The following is a 6885-nucleotide window of genomic DNA, read 5'->3' as shown; positions in this document are numbered from 1 at the left end:
CCGCAAGCCAGAGGAGCAACCACCCATCTTGATTTTGGCCAACCATTGACGAACACGAACCACGTCTGCATCTGTCCTCTCGTCGACCAGTTTCTTCACGATTATTCACACAGGTTTTGAGTCTTTTCTTCAATTTCATTTTCATTGCTTTGTATGAATCTGCAATAGCTTGTATTGTTGCTGAATTGATTTGCTATTGAAATTGGGTTCGTTTGAAATGTGTGTTCCTGTTGAATTGTGTGTTGTCGCTAATTGTGTATTGTTGTTGCTCTGCTGAATTGGTTTATTGTTTGAAATTTATTTTGTTGTTGCTGTGTGTTGTTGCTGCTCAATTGGTGGCTGTTGTTACAACAATCATGTTTATTGCTGGTTGCTGCTGATTTGATTTGGTAACGTGTGTATTGTATCGAGAAATTGATTTGGGATTAATTTAGAAAAAAGAATGGCCGATAAGGATGATGTTAATATACCTCTTTGTGAAAATTAAATTGAGGAAGATGATACTAAAAAAAGTCTGAAACAATAGACTACCACCATGAAGATGTTTCTTGGACTGTTTTTATTTGAACTTTGTTTATTGGATTATTTTCATGTTTTAAGACTATGGATTCTTTTACATTGTTTATTGCACTTGATATGATGTCCGGTACTTGTTTATTACATTCGTTTTGATGCTCCAAGACTTCATTTTATGGAGTGTTTTTTGTGTTGTTTATTGTACTTGTCCAGGTTTTGGTTTATTGCACTGTGATAATGCTCCAGGATTTCTTTTCATTGCAATGTTTTTATGCTGTAGGACTGTTTTAAAATGCTCAGGAAGTGCTTTTAAGTTAAAAAATAAAAAAATGTCCCAACTATGCGGGCTGGTGCACAGCCGCAGGCCAAGCGATGTAAGCCCACATAAAATGTGGATGTGTGGGCCGGGCTAAACGGACAGCCAGCCTGCCCGTCCGCATCGCCATCCCTGGTTTGAATCCTTAATATTTTGCTTTTAATACATGAATGTTCTCAATTGAATTTAATCATTTCAGACATACTTTATTCCTAATTTTGAGTTTTAAATTACAAAATTAAAAAATATATTATATAATTATTAAATAACTGAAAATTAGAAAACATATTATACAATTACCAAATAATTAAAAATAATTCCTAAATCCTGATTGTAAAAGTTAATAAAAGAATTATTTTTTTAGGAGATTCTACCGAGTTTACATCAAAATTGAGTTTGCTTCCAAATTCATTCAAAAGCTATGTGTAGAAATGTATCGAGTTAACTCTCAAGTTTAATAACTATCTAAATATTATAATAAACAAAAATATGTGGAGACAAAAAAAATATGTGGAGAATGTCCCAACCATACCATGAACTAAGTGCAAATACACAATACAAAGTAAGCAGTCACCAGTAACTTCCAAGGAAGGCCGTTTACTCTGTATTGAAGAATCCCTCAGAACACAGTAAGCGGCCTCCAGTAACTTCCAAGATCACTTATTCTGCATTGAGGAATCCCTAAGTACATAGTAAGCGACCTCCAGTAGCTTCCAAGGTCGCTTACTCTATTATGAAAGGACGCTTATTTTGTACTGAGGAATCCATCAGAACACAGTAAGCGACCTCTAGTAACTTCCAAGGTCGCTTACTCTATACTGAGGAATCCCTAAGTACACAGTAAGCGACCTCTAGTAGCTTCCAAGGCCGCTTACTTCGTACTAAGGAATCCATTAGTACACAATAACTGACCATTAGTAACTTCCAAGGCCACTTACTCTATACTAAGGAATTCTTTAGTACATAGTAAGCGACAATCAGTAACTTCCAAGGCTGCTTACTCTGTACTAAAGAATCCCTTAGTACACAATAAGCGGTCATCAACAAGTTCCAAGGCTGCTTACTCTGTACTAAGGAATCCCTTAGTATATAATAAGTGGCCATCAGCAACCTCCAAGGCCGCTTACTCTATACTAAGGAATCTCTTAGTACACAGTAAGCGGCCATCAACAACCTTCAAGGCCGCTTACTCTGTACCAGGAAATCTCTTAGTACACATTAAGCAGCCTCAAACATCTAACCCTGACTACTCAAATAATTAGGCGACCCAAGAAGTGTTTGGCCCTTCAAATCCACATGCCCGCCTACCTGATAATGCATACATAGGATCCCCCATAAAGTATGTGGCATCCGTCCATATTGACTGACAAACCGCTTACCAACAACTATCGAAGGCTCTTCTGGTAATTTCACTCATTGTCACTGGATCTAGAAATAGTTAAAAGAGGTATTTTGGACCCAAAAGCCCACTCCAGGTGGTATCCACAGGTAAAAAAAGTATAAATAATACAATGTTCTATGCATTGATTACGCATTAAAATATTTTATGAATCTCTGACATCACCAGTGTTAACTTAAGCATCAGAGTATCTTTTGCAGGCACCCTTGCACCGTCATCGGAGTAGGAAGACATCTAACCAACAATCAAGTGTAAGAGCAACCCAGCAGACTTGTGGAGTACAACTTGGTCCCATAAGAACATAAACATGAAAAGATAATTAAGGTTTCTTAACATATTTTCTTATTATTTAGTGTTATATAGTTGTCTACAAATTCGATTTGACATTTAAAGGCTGGTAGAGGCTCTCCATGTACAAAAACAAAGGAATAATAATGATAAAAAATCTTAATTGAAAACAAATTAAAATATAAAGCTTTAATTGAAAAATATAAAAAACTTTGATAGTTAATAAAACAAAATTTGTTAATAAAAATATAATTAAAAATATTCAAATTTATTAGATTATCATTTTATTAGGTCTAGTTTTATTTTTGTTTTTATTCTAATAATTTTATTTTATATATTTATAATAAACATGAAAACCCAACATTAAGGTGATTTTTAGACAATGAATGAGTAACAACACTGCTGGATGAATTTAAGTAAATTTTGGTGGATTTGAGTAAATAAATTTTACCTATTTTCTTTTAAGAGATTTAAAAATATATTAATAGGATTTATTAGGGGTGGCAATTAGGGCCCGGCCCGCGGGCCCGGCCCGCAGAAAAAATGTGGGGCGGGCCAGGATATTGAGCCCGCAAGCCCGCGCGGGCTCGGCCCGCACGGGCTAGCCCGCGGCCCGCGCGGGCCGGCCCGCAAGCCCGCATAAAATTTAAAAAAAAAAAAAAAACTTGTACTTGTATATATTAATTACTTCTTTTATGGACTCTTGCATTAACATTTCAAATTCTTGTATAATTGGAAAAGACAAGTATTGTGTAATTTTTAATGTGCTAAAATTTAAAGAATACATTGTGTATGTCATAGTATGAATATGATGAAAATGTTGAATTATCAATTTATCATCTAATTCCCCAAAGTCTTTACTTAATTTTGTGAACTTCTTAAAGTTTCCCAATTTTTAAACATTGAAAGTTTTATTATAAAAAAAATTAAAAAATTAAAAAATTAAAAAATTAAAAAAAAAAAAAAGCGGGCCGGCCCGCAGGCCCGCGGGCCAATGTATATGCGGGGCGGGCCAGAGTATGCGGCCCGCATAAAATGTGCGGGGCGGGGCGGGCCGGCCCGCGATGTGCGGGCCTTATGCGGGGCGGGCCTAAACGGGGCGGGCCGGCCCGCATTGCCACCCCTAGGATTTATGAGTGAAATTGGTGAAAATTTGTAAAATAATTTGATTGATCATAGATAAATTGTTTTTAATAAATTAAAAATATTAAATTATTATTTTATTTTTATAATTAAAACTAATATGTTGTTATTTAATATTATGAATACTATTTATTACTTTCATTATTTATTGTTTTATATATATGAAAATCAAACGCACACATTTAATTGATAATGGAATTGATTTCAACGCTCATTTATAAACTAACACATACAATAAACTAAACACACACACACATGGAATCAGTGTGGAACCGATTCTATTATTCGTATATAAACTAACACATATAAACCAAACATATACACATAAAATCAGTATGAAAACGATTCCATCACTCGTAAATAAATTAACACATATATAAATCAAATATACACACATGGAATCAGTTATGAAATTCCATCCCTCTTACATAAACTAACACATATATAAACAAACACACAGCATACCATGAGACAAGTTCTATAATTGATTCTGTAACACGCACACATTCGCTCACACTGAAATCGATTCCATAACCGATTTCATTACTTATGCATCGCCACATTACACACAAACATTATGGTAAACCACCGACTTATCCATGCAAATGTCTCTTTTGGTGAGATAACCATCTCTCAAATTTGCATCTCCAGTTTCTAGCAAATTCTTCTAAACGAACACAGTCAGATCCTGCAAATCCGCACAACTACATCCATCAATATAACGAATCCACGCAAGCCAAAAGGCCCTATAACAGAGAATTTCTCAAAACTTGTAAAGTTATCATTAGAAAACATGATAAGGTAGCCCAAGATAATTTTTGTAAGTATTTTAAAAACACAAGAATGTAACAGTTTCACGTTCACTTCCCAAAACAAAATACTTTTAATCTGTAAATCTGTAAAATAAATACATTCAAGAGTTGTTTTTGTTTTGTAACTTGTAATAACACGAGAATGTAACATTTCCATATTTATATATTTGAAATAAATAATTTTAATATTTCATAAATTTACGAAATTTATATATAGTCATAATTAAGTTTTTCTCATTTTAATTTTCCATAAAGTTTCTGTGACGTCCCATTTTAATAGATTACTCTACCAAATAAAGCATCATCACAACCTTGATAACGAGAACCAACCAGATCAACATGAAACGTACGAAAAGTAACTAGTACAGTCATCCATAGGAGTACTTAGAGGAAAACCTGGACATACAACCGTGCCATAAGAAAACACAAGTCTAAAAGTTTAACAGTCTTGCAAAAGGGTTGCCCTCAAGGCAACTAATACAAAAGGCCTCATGGCCATGAAACTACTCCTAAGACATCCAGACAAGAAGATCTAAGCTGCACTGCTGCGTCTCCCTGGTCCATCTCGAACCTCCCTCTCTTCTGCTCCCACCAGAAGGTGATCATCGCAAGAGAGAAAACATAACAGAAACAAACACAACATGCAAGGGTAAGCTAGTGCAATACGATACTTATCATGGTATAAAGGAATAAATGCATAAACATTCCCAGACATACAACACAGAGGCACATAATTCATGGTATGACAAACAAGCAAGACACTATGACTCAATTATCCGGATACATATATTAAGATCGGATTCACTGGACGCTTGCACTTGTGGTGGCCTCTACTGCTCTGCAAAGCCATTGCCAATGGGTTTCACCCTACCACTCACAAGGTTAGCCTTTAAGCGTCTAAGGCCATTATCCTGCCAAAGACTAGGGCCTCCCGCTACTCTCACTACTTGAGTCAGATTTCTCTACCTGAGACTCACTGACCCTTTAGAGTTTCGGGATGCGATCCTTACTTGAATCCTTATCTTAATATATACACTACACGCCACCATGAAGTCTCCCCATGGGACTCATGGAATTACGCCTATCTCACCATCATAATCATGTTTCTCATACAATTCCCACCTCTTTTTGGTCATTCATCCAATTTTCATGTTAAAACATCACGAAGCCACAAACTCATGATCAATCTCATACCAAGCATGCCAATTTCGTTCATAAAAATCCACTCACCCAAGTATAAACACGTACATCATTTTTAGGAGGAAAAAGTCTGACCAATAAATACAATGAAGCACCCAAACAGTCAGGAAAACATGCCACCCATTCGCAAACTCGCTCAGGCGAGACGTTGGCCTTCCTGACGCAGCGGACTCTCGCCCAGGCGAGATAAGCAACAGGTTTTTTTTTCACGAATTCTCGCTCAGGCGAGACCTCCTCGCCTGAGCGAGACAAGGCGTCGCTCAGAACGTGGGCTGGTCGCCTAGGCGAGTTCTCGTGGCAGTGAGCACTCTGCTACTCTCGCCTAGGCGAGACGAGCTCGCTTGGGCGAGAATAACAGATCTCACCACTGTTTTACGCATGCAAGGCAGAAAAACAACACTACCAACATCCAAGAGCACATGCAACTCAGTTTCATTTGATAAAACACACTACTCAAGCTTATAAACACAAATCAACCCAAAAAGAAACACACAATGACTCGGACTGGCGAATCTAGCTTCCCTTACCTTTGTTTGAGCACCAAAAGGCAACAGACCCGCAATCTACGAAAATAGCAGCTCCGGAACTATATTAGAGAGCTGAAACAGAAAGGTTCGTACAAAACGAAGTTAAGAGACTTAGCCCTAACTTAACCAACGTGCTTAAACAGTGGAAGGAGGGGAAGAAAGTAGACCAAAGGCTCTAGAGTTCGACTTACCAGAGAGTTACGAGCTGCTTTTGTTAGCTTGGAGGTAGGAGGAGGTCGTATGCCCTAGCGGAGCTCTAGCTGGAGATTTGAGAGGAAGAGAGGAACTGCTTCTGTAAGAGAGACCAAAGAAATCTGTTTTTCTAAAACAGAGGTAAGTTGCAAAGTGAGGGTGGCTGGTAAGGTAGGGTGTCCTAATGAAGTGCTGGCCTTGGGCCTCCGAAAAGGCCAGACCCAACACTTTAAGACACTGAAAAGAAAAAAAAAAGGCCTTACAGTTTCTACTTCTACTTTTTTATTGTTTATTAAAATTATTATTAGTCATCGTTTATGGTAGACTATATATCATAAAAAATGTTTCTTTTATGTTCACCATAAATTTAAATTTAGATATTTTTAATTAGTGTTTGTATTCAAAATTTTTATAATTTTTAGTTGAGTTTTATAGTTTAACTTTATTATTTATACAATGATATGTTATCTTGTTCGGTTTGGTTTACTGTTT

At 36.6% G+C, this 6885-nt stretch overlaps 1 long non-coding RNA gene across 1 annotated transcript; it reads right to left on the bottom strand.

Annotated features, from left to right (window-relative positions):
• Positions 1–4795: 4795 nt before the first annotated feature.
• On the bottom strand, positions 4796–6551 carry LOC114175684. Its single transcript, XR_003602876.1, has 3 exons — positions 6393–6551; positions 6202–6273; positions 4796–5056 (listed from the first exon to the last, which is right to left on the bottom strand). It is a non-coding gene; the product is annotated as an uncharacterized LOC114175684 (long non-coding RNA).
• Between the last annotated feature and the right edge of the window lie 334 nt (positions 6552–6885).

Source organism: Vigna unguiculata, chromosome 3 (assembly GCF_004118075.2).
Source record: "Vigna unguiculata cultivar IT97K-499-35 chromosome 3, ASM411807v1, whole genome shotgun sequence".
Taxonomy (NCBI): Eukaryota; Viridiplantae; Streptophyta; class Magnoliopsida; order Fabales; family Fabaceae; genus Vigna; species Vigna unguiculata.
The sequence above is the reverse complement of the archived record's forward strand: the minus strand, read 5'-3'. Positions and strand labels throughout refer to the sequence as shown.